Raw genomic sequence first — 17,080 nt, forward strand, 5'->3', positions numbered from 1 at the left:
TTATTGCACCAAAACAAGGCTAACATGCTAATTTAGCATTTGCTAATTAGTACTAAGAACAAAGTTGAGCTGAGGCCAGTGGGACTGTACCTGCCCCCCCTGTAATCTGATTGGCCACCCATCTGCCCCTCCAATTGTCATTGACTCGTGGTAATGCCAGTCATTGTGTAAAGCTCATTACCACCGCAGCATGTTAAAACAGAAGCAAAGCTGAAACTTTGTGTGACTGGGCTGTGTTCTGAACACATGAAGGCTTTTATTTTGGAAAAAGGACAAAGGAAGTGGCTCCGCTAATGAACTTGTGTAACATCATCAGTCTGCGGTGGTGTGTCTTGTCACTCTGCAGTTACACCTCCAAAACACTAGTTGGCGGTGGAGGTTTCTCTGAAGTGCTGTGAAGTATAGGCTAGTTGATTCAAAACACATTAAATATGGCTTAATAGTGACAATTTGAAAAACAAGAACACAAATTGGCTTCACTATAATTCGCAGCATTCACTGACCTTCATTATCTGGACACATTTTCCAAACAAATAAAACATGCTAACATTAATAGCACAAGCCTATGGCATTTTACATTGTATAAATTAGCCTAGCAGCTAGCAATTTTCCTTCTCATATAAAGCCAGGGACAACAGCAACATTTAACAAAGCTAACGGCACACAATTTGGCTCCATTACAACTCACAAGGTTCTCCGACAAAAAAACTGTCATACTAAACACGTTTTCCAAGTAAATACAACATGCTTACATTATTATCACCAGCCTATGGCATTTTACATTGTATAAATTAGCCTAGCGACAAGCGGTGATTTCCCCTGCTCATGTGAAGCCAGGATAAATCCCAAAGTATAAATTCATGAAGGATAAATCACACACAAGATCTATAATTCTATTTTAGTGGAGGCATTAATGTCTTCACAATGAATTGTATATTATCAGTGAAATACAAGTAAATACAAGCTTCATTTCCACTGAGGGAAGTGTTTTCAGCTTACAGAAACAGACAGGTGTGCGTCACCACGATGCATAGTTATGGTGGTGCACGTCAGGCTACAGCGCAGACTCTATGCAGAAGTATAAACTGGCAATGTGATGCACCCGGGTGCACAAGAGTTAAGAACAAGTAACACGTTCTTTAAAATTGTCACTATAAGCATTAATTTCTGTATAATTAGGGTCCGGGCAGCTAAGCTGCCAGGATTCCTAGGTATTCTTCTTCTTCTTTCTTCTTCTTCTTCTTCTTCTTCCTATTCTTCCTCCGAGGAAATCATACTTCCCATGGGTGAAAACTCACCAAACTTTGCACAAAGGTCCAGTCTCTTGCCAGATATCCTCAGCTATAAACTCAAGCCAATAGTCCTGATGGTGGCGCTACAGCCAACCTGATCTCACAGAAATACGTGAAATGACCACGACCTCTTAACACCGCATTCTGTGGTGGCAGCATGTAATGGGTTGAAATTACATGCTGCCACCACGAAAACAATGCCAATGTAAAGTCAATTAGGGTGCTCTCCCGTGGTGGACACACGGATTCACGTCACGTCAACCTCGTTTTCCTCAATGATATCTTTAACATTCCTGTACACACACAAAAACGCGGAAGTGTCCTTGATAACTCAACAGTATGACAGGTTAATGTCAAGGCCATAAAATAAAATAAATGTATTTTGCCAGCTTTTGATAGCGTAGGGCTTTAAGAACATTGTGCTGTGGGCGGATGGGGCGCGTTCCACTACTGTTTTGTAGCTGCTGTCCGCCGTCTGTGGGCTTAATGCCATTTCAGATTGCCATTCGTCTGCCATAACTGAATCCAAACGTCACTAATAAATAAATAAATAAGAAGATAAAAATAAGGCTGAGCACGGAAGAACCAGAGAGGAAACACCATCACATGGAGCCATCTGCCCCTGGCAACCCGGCCACCCTCCTCTCCACCAGGGAAGAGCGGACCCCAAGCCAGCGCCACAGAACCAGCAGCTGCCCCGCTGGTTATACCTCCGACCGTGGCAGCTGTCACACAAACCGCTGCTGAAAATTATAGCCTACATTTTGATACAGGTAGGCTATATACATATTGCAAAACTCTGTAAAAGTACACCAAAGCATATTTTCGTTTCCAAATATTTATTTGAAAATGAAACCATTCATACGGTCAATATAAAACATTTTGTTAGTAATAAAAAACAAATGTAATCTCAATGTGACCACGCCAGCCGGCGGGACTGTGGCTGAACCACTTCCAATGTTCATTCATTCATTCATTCATTCGCGTGTTCAATGTGTGCGGGTGTGTGTGTGTGTGTGTGTGTGTGTGTGTGTGTCAGAGAGGAGTATCAATAAAAAAAAAAAAGTAATTATTTCGGTGATTATTTCTTTGATTCTTCCGTTTTTTTTAATTAAAATGCGTAATATAGCCAACAATATTATAGACCAAATGTTAATCTAATTATTATTGTAGAATGTATTTAGCAAATCATCACTCTCAACTGGAGACAGCAGCAAAAAAAAAAAAGGTATTATAAAAAGCCGACAAATAGTGTTAATTAATTGACGTGAGACATTGCAGAGGTTGTCTCCTATAGTCTGTAATTTTTTTTTTTTTTTTTTTATCATAACTTCTCGGAAATTACTCAAAAGTAGAACATGCTAAAAGTAAATACAATAATAGGCTAAATAGTATCTAAGCAATAATAAAGTGTCTAAACAATAATAAATATTATCTAAGTTATCTATTAGGCTACCATTCCACTCTGTAAATAGATTTTAAAATTTCAATATAATTTTAATATTATTTTTGCTTATTTCATTATTGTTATTATTGGTTTTACTTTTTAGTAGTATTGTATTGTCTGAGGATGACTCATGTTAGTAACTATCTACAGTAAAAAAAGAAAAAACAAGCAAAGAAACAAACAAAACTCATTTTATACACTGGGCCTTCGAAGTGCTCTCTGAAACTACACCTGGCATGGCTTGTGTTTCCAAAAAAATGAAAAAATCTAAACTTTGTCGTAGAGCTAAACCAAATACATCATTGGAAAGGTCTCAACCTGGAGAGTAACATATGTCAGTATGAAGATTCTACATGGCTCCTGCTTTCAGCCATTGACCTTTGAACCTTGACCTCAGTGCATGTTTGAGGCTTATAACTCAGCAACTAAAGGGGTACAGACATGGGACCAACTGTTATAGAGCTCTTGACCTCAGCTATCATGTGAGTGTAGTCAACAACTGAGGGTGCTGTCAGATATGGATAAAATATGGATAAAATTAATTTTCAACCATTTAGAAATTAGATATTTAAAATCTGATTTCACAAATGTGTTTACCATCCCCTTAAAGTCCACACTGTACTCTCAATTCAGTATTTACAACTTCCAAATCTGGGAAAAACAGTTAGATTTTTAAAAAACTACAATTCCCTGGGACCGCGCCATGCAGTTTGATACATATCAGCAACATAGTTGTAGTTCTTCTGATTTGCAAAGTAGGGCTCTAAATAGGGTTGTAAAAAGATATATCTACTGAATATATCTAATATCAAGTAAAGCCGAACTAGTTATTACACTCCACTTAGATGAACTATGATAAGAAAAAGTAAAGATGTCGGCTAATTTTCGATATTTTAGCTAATACACTAGAAACGGCGTTTTTGGGACAGTAGGTTCGTTTGCGGCTTGTAAAATAGGGTTGTAAAAAGATAGATCTACTGAATAAATCTAATATCTAGTAAAGCCAAAGTAGTTATTACACTGCATCTAGATGAACTATGTTAAGAAAAAAAGCAAGGATGTTGGCTGATCGTAGCTATTTTAGATAGTACTCTAAAAACGGCGTTTTTGGGACGGTAGGTTTTTTGCGGCTTGTTGTAAAACAGGGTCGTAAAAAGATACATCTACTGAATATATCAAATGTCTAGTAAAGCTGAACTACTAATGACACTGCACCTAGATGAAATATGTTAAGAAAAAGTAGGCATGATGGTTCATTTCAGATATTTTAGCAAGTTCTTTAGAAACGGCATTTTTGTGATTGAATATTTGAATAGGCTATAACAAATATCTAGAACAGCCCAACTATCACGTTATTACCATTATTATTATTATTGGTGGGAAATTATAACAGAGGAATGTATTTGCCGTTTTAATATCAAGAACACTTCCGCGTTTTTGTGTGTATACAGGAATGTTAAAGATATCATTGAGGAAAACGAGGTTGACGTGACGTGATTGAATCAGGGAATCCGTGTGTTCACCACGGGAGAGGACCCTAATTGACTTTACATTGGCATTGTTTTCGTGGTGGCAGCACGTAATTTCAACCCATTACGTGCTGCCACCACGGAATGCGGTGTTAAGAGGTCGTGGTCATTTCATGTATTTCTGTGAGATCAGGTTGGCTACTGCAAGCGTCTAAAGTTCAAAACTTTGAAAATTCATAACAAATCAACCATACATGCTACAACTTCACAACTTTCATCAAACTGTAGCCCCAATACTGAAGAAACTTTTGTACACTTAAACCTATTAAAAATTATGAAGTTCTTCACTCTGTTTTTTTCAAAAACTGTAAAACCTCTTAAACCTATCTCCTCCCACAATTTTTGCTCAATTGACACCAAACTTGCTACAGAGCATCTTCAGACTGTCCTACAAAAACTATGTTTCTCAGATTTTTGATTTATCAAAAACTGAGCCTACAGTGCATCAAAATGTTTGACTGTAAACAGTACTGTAAACATATACATGCAAATTCTTGCTAAATAAATCTTCAATGTTCATGAAAAAAATGGCAAAATTCTAGAGTCATGGTAGATGATGTGTGGCAAATTTCAGAATTTGATCTCAAAAACTGAATTTTTGACAGCATTTTGAATTTTGCTCTAATGTGAACAATTGGAGTCAGTGTAAAAATGGCAATTTTGAACTTCAGTTTTTCACTTATGGAGAAAATCAATCATTGTTACAAAAAATAATTACCAACATCTCCATGCTGTCTAGATGCAATATGTGTATTTTCAGATTTTTGTCTTAATAACTGAATTTTTTACAGTGGTTTCAAATCTGCCTTTCAGTGCACGGATGGCTGCTAAACCTGCACGTCTGGCTTAGTCATTTTGTGAAGCTACACATGAATTGTCACTGACTAATTAGCTCAGTGAGATAGAAGTTGATCCTGAGTCTCAGAGGCTGTGAGTTCAAGCCTCAGCTGATGCAAAAGGCAGATTGTGTTGCTAAATTCCTAAATGTCTTCCAATTCTTCTGCTTGTTGCTCAGAATTGCCTAAAAATGCCCGGACCCAACCCATCGCTGCGCAGCCTCTATAATTATAATTAGATTATAATTTAATGTTGACACTGATAGTGGAAAATTCAAAGGTCATAGGCATCTTCCTTACAAGGAGAAAGATTTAATGTGGCCAACAAAAGCAAGATGAAGACATATACAGTGTGTAACTGTGCAATCTAAAGAAAGTAGTTGTTAGTACCTAACTGTCAAAATGTTGAAGAGAGAGACGTCAGTGGCAGCCTTCATTTTTGTTACTTTTGGGTTTGGGTTACTTTAAGTTAACCTGCGAGACAGTGGAGCACAAAGGCTGCGGAGAACAAGCTGAGTTAGGGACATGCAGTAGTAGCAAGATGCAGTAACAGGACATGAGTGTTACCAAAAGGGAGAGAGAGAGAGAGAGAGAGAGAGAAGGAGAGAAGGTGCCCGATGTACTATAGGAGGTCCCCCGGCAGACGAGGCCTAAGTCAGCCTAACTAGGTACAAGGCAAGCCTGAGCCGTCCCTAACTATAAGCTTTATCAAAGAGGAAAGTCTTAAGTCTAGTCTTAAATGTGGAGACGGTGTCTTCCTCCCGGACGGCAACAGGAAGATGGTTCCACAGGAGAGGAGCCTGATAGCTGAAGGCTCTGGCTCCTGATCTACTTTTGGTAACTCTAGGCTAACAAAAGCGTGGACCAATTTTTCTGCATCTTTTCGAGTCAGGATAGGCCTAATTTTCACAATATTACGCAGAAGAAAAAACGCATTCTGTGAAGTTTGTTTTAAATGACAATAAAAAGACAAATCTTGATCAAATATTACTCTGAGGTTTCTTACGGTAGTGCTAGAGGCCAGAGCAATGCCATCTAGAGAAACTATGTCATCAGATAAAGAGTCTCCGAGTTGTTTGGGGCCAAGAACAATAACTTCAGCTTTGTTTGAATTCAACATCAGGAAATTGGAGCTCATCCAGATTTTTATATCTTAAGGCAATTTTTAAGTTTAGTTAATTGATTAGTTTCTTCTGGCTTCATCAATAAATACAATCCGCATCCGCATCATCCGCATAGCAATGGAAATTTATAGAATAATTTCTTATGATGTTACCCAAAGAAAGCATGTATAGAGTGAATAGGATTGGTCTGAGCACAGAACCTTGTGGAACTTCGAAACAAACTTTAGTATTTAGAGATGATTCATCATGAACATGAACAAACTGAAAACGACCAGATAAATAAGATTTAAACCAGCTTAATGCAGAACCTTTTAGGCCAATTAAGTGTTCCAGTCTCTGTAGCAGAATTTGATGGTCAATAGTGTCAAATGCCGCACAAAGATCTAATAAAACAAGTGCAGAGACCTTTGTCTGAAGCAATCAGAAGATCATTTCTAATTTTAACTAGTGCTGTCTCAGTGCTATGATGCACTCTAAATCCTGACTGAAATCCCTCAAATAAATTATTATCATGGAGAAAATCACACAGCTGGTCTGCGACTACTTTCTCAAGGATCTTTGACATAAAGGGAAGATTAGATATTGGTCTATAGTTGGCTAACACCTCTGGATCCAGGGTGGGCTTTTTTAGTAGAGGTTTAATTACAGCTACCTTAAAAGACTGTGGTACATAGCCTGTTAATAAGGATATATTGATCATATCTAATATATGAGTGTTAACCAAAGGTAAGACCTTCTTATGTAGCCTAGTTGGGATGGGGTCTAAGAGACACGTTGATGATTTAGATGAAGAAATCACTGCGGTCAGTTGTTGAAGAGAAATCGGGAAGAAGCAATCTAAATATATATTAGGTCTTACAGCTGTGTTTGAGGGCAGATAGGTACTATCTGAGGACAGGAGGTCATGAATTTTGCCTCTAATTATTAGAATTTTGTCATTAAAAAAGCTCATAAAATCATGACTGCTAAGGGCTAAAGGAATACAAGGCTCAATAGAGCTGTGACTTTCTGTCAGCCTGGCTACAGCGCTGAAAAGAAACCTGGGGTTGTTCTTATTTTCTTCTATTAATGCTGAGTAATAGTTTGCTCTAGCATTGCGGAGGGCCCTCCTATATGTTTTGAGACTGTCTTCCCAGACTAAACAAGATTTATCCTGTTTATTTAATCACCAATTCCTTTGAAATTTTGGCGGTAATTGTTTTAACTTACGGGTTTGAGAGGTGTACCAAGGAGCAAACTTTCTTTGCTTCATTAACATCTTTTTAAGAGGTGCTACAGAGTCGAGTGTTGTTCGCAGCGAGCCTGCAGTGTTATCGACAAGATCATCAATTTTGGAGAGTTTAAAGTCTGTTACAGAGGGACATGGTATTAAATTTAAAGCCGATGGAATCATTTTCTTAAATTTTGCTACAGCACTATCGGATAAACACCTAGTATAGTTACTGTTGCTGAGTGGCGTGTAATTGAGTAGAAAGAAATCAAAAGTAATTGCTAACATTGTAGGCAACTGGACTTGCTTGCATTTCTTGAAGACGTTTCACCTCTCATCCAGGAAGCTTCTTCAGTTCTAAATGACTGGTACGAAGTTGCAGGCTATAAACCCTGTGTGGTTGGGAACCCTTGCAGAGTTGTAGGGGTCACGTGAGCTCTTAGTTTCAGAGTCGTTAAGGTCACAGTGTGGGTCGTTGACCCACCTGGCCACCATGTGAGTCGTTAGGGTCAGGTGGGAGAAAGGGTGACCATGTATGTTTGTCCAGTGCACACAGTCCACTTCTGCTCTTTGTTACTTTTTGTTGGCACTCCTCTGGGGAGGGATCCCAAGAATGCATTGTAGGTGGGCGATAAGTAGTGTCATAAGCCACCACCTCTGTTTAACGATGATTGTTCCAGCTTGACGTAGATGGCTTCTTTTTCTCCTCTTTTTAAATTTTATACCTTTATAATTATGATTTTGTCTAGTCATTTCATTAACTTTTATTGTATATTACTGTATTGTTTGATTTGATGATTTATGGATACATTGCTGCTTGTTTTTTTACTGTGTCTTGTAAGGTGTCCTTGAGTATTCTGAAAGGCAGCTATAAATAAAATGCATCACTAGAATTATTATAATTATTATAAGACAGCCATTTGTTTCCTCTGACGGCCCGTGCATCAGCCAGTTGTTCCAACCATGCTCTACAGTCATGGTGTTACACATGCAAAGTATCATGCTGTGCCTGTGGTCCCAGTGGTGCCCCGACCAAATGTAACCGGTGGTAGCTAGTGTTGTCTGCGTTGTGTTTTAATGATGCCCGGACCAAGATGTCTTTGGAGACGATCTCCGTTTAATCTGATGAAGAGTAAATGTAACATAAACGTCGGTCAGACATGCTCTCTACTCCAGCTCCTCTCACACATCGTGCAGTGACAAAGGGGCGTATCAAAAACACATGCATGGAAAACATACCTGATGAAGAGTAAATGTAACATAAACGTCGGTCAGACATGCTCTCTACTCCAGCTCCTATACAAATTCAATGATATAGAAACTTTTTAGCATACTCTCGGTAAGTTTATGTTAGCAGAGCAACTTTTACATGCATGTATTAGTGTGGCTGAAACACGGAAATGTCCGGCAACAAAGCTGCTTACCTCTCACACATCGTGCAGTGACAAAGGGGGAGAGGTTAGCGCCGAAGACATAATATATAGGGGTGGGGACCCACAAAAACAAACGGAGGGGTACAGGAACTGAGTCTCAAACGTTCCACATAACTGGCATGTCAGGTTTTAACTATTAACAGAAGTTTTGTGTAATTATAATGCTTAAACATCACAAATAAATATTTCAAACATTTGTTACTGCTGTATTTGACCATGTTACACTCTCCCCCCGAGAATTACACAAAATTCTGGGTAGTGAAACAATCCACATTCACAAAAACATTGGCCAGAATAACACACAAACACAACAAAGTACAGTGAACCAGCAATATAAGCCTCCTAGTTAAAGGATAAGAGAATCAGAGCACCGCTTGGCGCCTAGCAAGAACTCATAATACTCCATAGACAAAGTGAGATGCCTTATACACCACACATACTTAGGCCAAACAACATGTGTCACAGAGGAAATCATCCACACAGCAACAAATCACCACAATAATACAGGCTGGCATAAGAACATGTCTTTAAAAAAAACAAAACCACATGTCAGTAGCATGTAACCTTCAATCATTTATCTCACACATTAATAACAACACTGGGGCTTGGGTCAAACCCCGTAACAGACTCAAGCTGTGCCATGGACTCAATTAAACGATAAACTGGCCTAATGACTCTGCCGAACCGAGAGGTAAGTCGGCTATCTTCATGTGGAGCCCGAGGTGGGTTGGGAGAAGCAGGCAGTGGTTGTGGCAGGGGAGCAGGGAGCGCTGCTGAGGAATCCATAAAGGAGGCAGGACCATCAGAGACAGGAGAAACTGGCACAGAGGGAGACGGTGGACAGTCAGAACCAGCTGACCCATCAGTGGAGGCCTGTTCAAGGACCCACGAGGCGGTGCGGCCCTCATCCCAGCCAAAATCAGTCGAGAGGGAACCAGCAAGGGATGGATCAACTGTTGCAGCCGCAGTCCCCAACCCAGACATCTCAGTCCCATGCCAATCAGTTGCAGGAGTGGCACTAGCCAAACTGGCAGCAGGTATGGGTACAGGAGCAGCATCACTATCCAAGGCGTCATCCAAGGGCAGAAAGTTAACCTGGAGTAACAGGTTCCGTGGACAACACGTTCATTGCCGTCACAATCCCTGATCCGATAGATATGCAAGGCAGGTTTTGAGGCCACCACTGTGTAGACAACAGGCATCCACTTGTCAGAAAGCTTACATTTCCCCCTGACACCTTTGTTTGCCAGTAGCACCCTGTCACCGAGACAGAGGTTGACCTTTGACCCGTTTGTTGTACTGGTCACACTGATGTCTCTGCTCAGCAGTACAGTTCTTCTGAGCCAGTGCCATTGCACAGTGTAGGTCTTCCAAAAGGGACCTCACATAAGCATCATAGTCGCACACGGTCTCATCACGCAAAACGTTCTTAAAGAGAAGGTCAACTGGCAGCCTGGGGACCCTGCCGAACATCAAATAGAAAGGCGCAAACCCGGTGGTTTCATGAATGGTGCAGTTGTACACAAAGGTCATGGTTTGGACCATTTGCGGCCATTTCTGTTTGGAACGGGGGGGTAAAGATCTCAACATGTTGCCTAAGGTGCGGTTAAACCTTTCTGTACCACCATTACCCATAGGATGGTAAGGAGAGGTATGGGACTTGTCGACTCCAGATAACTTCAGCAGCTCAGCAACCAGCTCACTTTCGAAGGTGGCACCCTGGTCAGAATGGAGACGCTGAGGGAAGCCGTAAATGCAAAAAAAGTTGTCCCACAGCTTTTTTGCCACCTTCCTGGCAGTCTGATCCTGACAAGGGAAAGCATGTGCTAGCTTAGTAAAGTGATCGGTGATCACAAGAACATCTACAGATTTGTTCTTACTGTCTTCAGCTGACCAAAAGTCAACACACACAAGTTCCAGAGGAGCAGAGGTCTTGATGCTCTCCAGTGGAGCTCTCGCGGAGGGCTCTGGGGTCTTGCCGAGAATGCACCTGTGGCAGCTTCGCACATGATCACGGACATCCTTTCCATGTCGCACCAGAAGAAACGCTGGCGAGCCAGGAAAGTGTGCGGGCTGACCCGGTGACCGGCATGGTCATGAACGCCAGACAAAGCATCAGCCTTCAGGGTCTCAGGCACGACAAACTGGAACCTCTTCTGTTTGGTCAAGGGTCTTTGTGACCCTATAGAGGATGCCATTCATCAGTGTCAGTTTATCCCACTGCTTAAGGACTCTCAGAGTTGGCTGACTCTCATTGCAGCGTTCGCGTCTGGAGGGCCTGCGTTTCCTGTCGACATAATGAGTAACCCTCGAGATGACTGGGTCCTGTCGTCCTGAGACTGGAGGTCAGCGAGGGACAGGGAAGGCATCACATCCCGGCCAGGAGGTACCAAGGAGGTGAGATGGTCAGCAAGAGAGGCGGCACGCTGCCTGGGCACTGAATCCCACTCGCCAAAAGAAGACAGAACAGAGGAGACATCATCCTCAGACATTGAACCATCAAGGGCAGCAGAGAGAGACGAACTCCCTAATGACTGTGGCTGGCAGGTGAGGCGGAAGGAGTCCTGCACACATTCATCACTGACATCACAGGACTGGTCCAGCAGCACAGAATAAGGCTCGCATAACAGTCGATCCCTTAAGGGCTTCACAAATGGTTCTCTACTGAGAGCGTCTGCAACCACATTCAATCTGCCGGGAATGTGTTTGATTTCAAAGGAATATGGAGCCAGTTTGGAGACCCAGCGCTGCTCACAGGCATCAAGCTTGGGCTTGGTCAAGATGTATGTGAGAGGATTATTGTCCGACCAGACAGTAAACCTGTGGCCCTTGAGCCAATGACTGAACTTATCACACACCGCCCACTTGAGGGCCAAGAACTCAAGCCTGTGAGCAGGATAGTTGGCTTGGCTGCGACTGAGAGATTTACTCGCGAATGCGATGGGTCTCGCCACCTCCTCGTCGGCAGGCACCTGGGACAGGACAGCACCCAGACCATCAAGGGAAGCATCGGTAGAGAGGATGAAAGGCCTATCAAAGTCTGGGTGTGCCAGCACCACACTGTCAAGGAGGGCGCGCTTCAGGTCTCCAAACGCTTTCTCGCAGGCAGGAGTCCAATCCTGAGGCGTGAGTTTCCGGAAGGTACCGGCTCTCCGCCGACCAAGGGTGCCTTTAACACTCCTCTTCTTCCCCGCAGTCAAGGCGTAGAGCGGCTTTGCGGTAGCAGAGCAGTCCGGAATGAAGTGCTGATAGTACAGCACCATCCCAAGGAAGGATTTGACTTTCCGCTGAGATGGAGTGCAGCTGTCAACATCCATTAGGTCCTCCTTCCTGAAAGCTGATATAACCTTGACTTTCTCCTGGTCAACTGAGACACCATTGCAGTCGATCACATGACCCAGAAACCGCACAGACCTGTGCAGGAAGTAGCATTTCTTCTGCGACAGCTTTAGGTTGTTGGCTCTGAGGCGTGAGAAGACAGTCTCTAGTCTATTCAAGGCCTCCTCTTCAGATGGAGCAAAGACGAGTAGATCATCCAGGTAACAGAGGAGACTGGAGAAGTTCAAGTCACCGAAAACACTCATCATCATCCGCATGAAGGATGCGGGACTGTTGCACAGCCCCTGGGGAAGCCTATTGTACTCATACAAGCCTAGTGGTGTTGTAAAGGCTGTGTACCGTCTGTCAGACTCATGGAGGGGGATGTTGTAAAAGCCCGATGTGAGATCCATGGTGCTGAAAAAGGCGTTCCCCCCAAGGGCGGCAAGGCAGTCAGCCTGGTGGGGCAGTGGGTGGGCATCCTTGGCTGTCTTGGCATTCAGCCAGCGAAAGTCAGTACAAATCCTCAACTCTCCCAACTTCTTCCACACCAGGACCAGTGGTGAGGCATATTCACTGACTGACTTGCTGATAATGCCCTTCAACTCCATCTCAGACAGCACCTCTCTCAGTTTGTGGTAGTGTGCTGGTGGGACACGGTGATAGGGTAGCCGGAAAGGGCGATCGTCAGTGAGGTGAATACGATGGACAAACCCCTTCGCCTCCCCACAATCCAGCTTATCCCTGGAGAACACATCCTGGTAAGAGAGCACAAGTGCAGCCAGCCGCCGTTTCCATTCGTCCGACACCTTGCAGCCTTCCATGTTGACATCAGCCAACCCACAGTCCTTGAGCTGTTGGACAGGTTCACAGGTGGTATCTGGTTTGGGAAATGAGTTGGCTGCCTGCTCCGATTGTGGTCTACTGACACCCTGAGAGATGTGAAGGTCCTCCACAGCAACACAAGGGAAAACATCCGCCACTTTGGCATTGCGCCGCAGCGTCACAGGTTTCTTTGTTGGGTTGAGGATCTTCATCGGGACCCAGCGATCTCCCCACATAGGTGCTACGACCCGCCCAACAATGATGTCTCTTGGGGCCGAACGGGACGACGTCGGTTCCACAATGATAGTACTCCCTGGTGACACAGGAGCGCTACCAGGCAACTTTCCCCAGACCAAATACTCCTGCTGAGGTGCAAGGGTGATAGCCTGTTGCAGTCTGACGGTGCCGACCTTCTCAGGGAGTTCAGGTCCAGACCAGCGTGTGCAGCAACTGAGCAACTGAAGAAACTGCTCACACTCTGGGTCTGACGTGTTGGAACAGATGAGTTCCCAGTACTTCTCATCAGACCTCATTCTCTGTATTATGGGCCTGATAACATTGCTACCAATAATGAGTTCATCTCTCTGCCCTGGAACAAGGAAGGTTGGCACAAGGAATCTACAGCCGAAAACCTCAATGTCCAATTCATAGATACATTTGGGTTGTGTTGTAAGGCCACCACAGCCAACCAAGACCACCTTCTCAGGCACTGGCTGAGGACTCAGGAGAACACCAGCAGCTCTAAGCTTGAACTCCGCCTCTTCACTGAGTGTGCATGACATGCTCCCTGAATTAAGCATCCCTCTCAAAGAAGACTGGCCACTGATGGATACCGGAGCATAAAACAGTTCACTAGCTCCTTCCACTCTATGTGACCCCACGACAATCACTGTTTTGTCATCAGGAAGACTATCACAACATTTCACATATGCTGACAGTGGATCATGCTCTTCGCTGAGGGTATCACCAGCACTGCCCATGCTACCCCTCTCATCACACGGGCAAGCTAGTTTAAATCAGCATTGCTGGAAGAAGGGGGAGGTGCGGCTGGGGAACGGGTGGACTGTGGGCATGGGTTGAGTGGTCGGCTGAACCACAGACTCTGCATGTTGTGGGAAAAGAACCCTGCTGGTTACGGGGCCGGCCAGCCTGGCGATGGACCGATTGACGATTCACAGGCTGATGGTCGACTGGTTTTTGGCCGCCCATGAGGGAAGCAGAGCACAAGGACAGAACTTTGTCAAACATAGCCACAAGCTGTTGAACACCAGGGTCCTTGTTAGGTGGGTTAATGGCAGTTGGAGCTGGATCAGGGACAGCAGCAGTGGGCAGGGGTAATGAAGCAGGCATGTAAGGACTCACCGGTACATTGCCCAACTGAGCCTGGGTTGGCGTCGAGGAAGGCAGGGAGGTTGAAGGGGGCTCTGGTTGGCATGTCACCAAGGCAGCCTGAGGCACACGAGAAATAGGGGAGTGACATGAATCAAACACAGGACTCTGACTGTAAGCTGAAAGGTCTGCTGTGTGTAGAGCCTTGGATGCCGTCCTCCGCACATTTCTTGTGTGGCTATCCAAACGCTCCTGGATCTCAGCTGCAGTCCACATCTCAGGTGCTTTCAGCTGGAATGACATGGCAAGACTAGTATCGGGACAGTGGTTAATGAACATCATGACAACTTCCGCACTGGGGTCCTCCACAGACCTACCCCGCCTCCGGAGACACTCATCTGCAGCATCAATGGACTTGTTGAGGCGGATCCAGTAATCCATAGCACTCTCATTAGCATGGGGAATGGTACTATAGAAATCTCTCATAGGCAGACTGGAGTAAGAGAGTTCACTAAAGTTACCCTTTAATATGTCAAACACAGCTGTGGGCAGGTCTGTGTCTCTCAGTCCAGGGCGGCTGCGGAGTGACACCTTCACCACATCCCTAGCCTTGCCTGTCAGTCTCGACATTATCAGTTCAAACATTTCAGTATGAGTGTCACATTTAACCCTGTTCAGGTAACATCTCATCATGTCCTCCCATTCATGAACAGAGAATGTATCAGCGTGATCACCCCTGAAGTAAGGTGGAGGCTTGGTGTCAGACTGCACAACAACTTTTACATGTGACTGATCATTATGACCAGATGACTGACTAGTAGGAGACTGGGGCTGGATAGTGCTTGACTGGTGAAGAGTGCTTAGGCTCGCTGAGATGTTATCTCCAATCTGTTTAGCCAAATCTGTAATCATGTCTCCAAAGGCATCAACAGGGGTGACTTGTGTAGGCCTTGGGTCTGATAGGTTAATTGGTGTGGAACTAGCAGTGGGGGCCAAAGGCGTGTCAACAACTGACTGATCAACCGTATAGTTGAGAACACTGGATAACATAGGCCTACCCCTACCAAAACTCAAAGAAGGAATCGGCTGACCCCTTCCCAGCCCAAATGTAACATCATGCCCACAACCAGCCATAGCGTGAACATGAAATGTATCTCCCCCTGACATCACGATATTCCCCAAACAAAAGGAAAACAATTAATACCTCAAACTCAGAGTGCACTGTAACCAGCTATGTATCACACAGCAATGTGGGTCTAAACAAGGAGCACAAAATCCCAAAAAGCAATAAAAAACAAAAAAAACGAAGGGAAATCCAGTTAGCACTGATTTAAAGTAAAGAGACCCTTCAAATAGTTAAATAAAATAAATTACAAGTCCATTTACCACATCCTTTCATGGAACATAAAATTCTCTTCCTATACTCGGTTTCCCAGTCTTTTCCCTTTAAATGACAAAAATTACCCTTTAACGACCAAAGTCAGCCCTTCATGCACTCACTGGCTGTAACAGTCTCAACAGCACAAACCAACATGAAATAAGACTGCCAAAGTGACAAAAGTACAGTAAAAACAAAAAAAAAAACGCACACTTCTAAGAAAGTGCACAAGTGTCCCTTTAATCCTCGGATTTGATTGACACACCTCGCGCACACTCGGGAGCGAGTGCAGTTCACCGAGGCCACACAGCAGGGAGGAGGAGGAGAGGAGAGGAGACGGCAGCCTGCAGCTGTATCCCGGGGGACCAGACGAGCGCTGATCGGTGATGCAACGGGTCAGACGGCACCAAGTGTAACCGGTGGTAGCTAGTGTTGTCTGCGTTGTGTTTTAATGAGGCCCGGACCAAGATGTCTTTGGAGACGATCTCCGTTTAATCTGATGAAGAGTAAATGTAACATAAACGTCGGTCAGACATGCTCTCTACTCCAGCTCCTCTCACACATCGTGCAGTGACAAAGGGGCGTATCAAAAACACATGCATGGAAAACATGCTGAGTGTTGGTATTTACATGTTGAAAAGAAACTTTCCCAGTACCTACAAGCTATTATAGCAATGAAAAACAACCCAAACTCAATTCGAGCACAGTCTCCTGATGACATGATGTCATCAGACGTTACCTGAATTTTGCATATTGCACATATTTGTGGTGGTTGACAAGTCCTTTACACTTCATATTGATTTTACACACAAACACACATAAGCATCATGTAATAGTGTGTTTTGGTATTCCAGCTAACTTTAAGCCCTTGTTCAATAAGTAAGTTGGTACGTTTCAATTGCTGGCAGTGAGACGACACTCAATGATTATGTTAGGTCAATCATAACCTTGGTGTGAGACTGTTTCCAGTTCTAACAAAGGAGGATTAATTTATTTACCTTTATTGTCATGAGAACATGTTGAGTATTTTGGTCAGTGAACACTCCCTGCCGCGCCGTGGTACATGCGCATTAGAAGTTCTCTCTCAGTCTGCATTTGGAGCTGAGAGAGACAGGTATGTTGACGGAGCAAATTAGCTTCTAAAAGTTGTCCTAGTGTTTAAAACACAGCATTGTAATGATATTTCGAAGAGCTATGTAAGACAGTTGTAATGCATAAAGCACAAGTCCGTACTGTAAAGCGTTTTGACGTTACCTCAGAAGCTAGCGTTGCGTTGTTTCCAACTGTGTTCCTTTGAAGTGCCGCTGCTCGCATCAAGTCGCGCTTGGCGACACAAGGTATTATGGGAAATGTAGTTTT

This window comes from Epinephelus fuscoguttatus, linkage group LG6 (genome assembly GCF_011397635.1).
Source record: "Epinephelus fuscoguttatus linkage group LG6, E.fuscoguttatus.final_Chr_v1".
NCBI lineage: Eukaryota > Metazoa > Chordata > Actinopteri > Perciformes > Serranidae > Epinephelus > Epinephelus fuscoguttatus.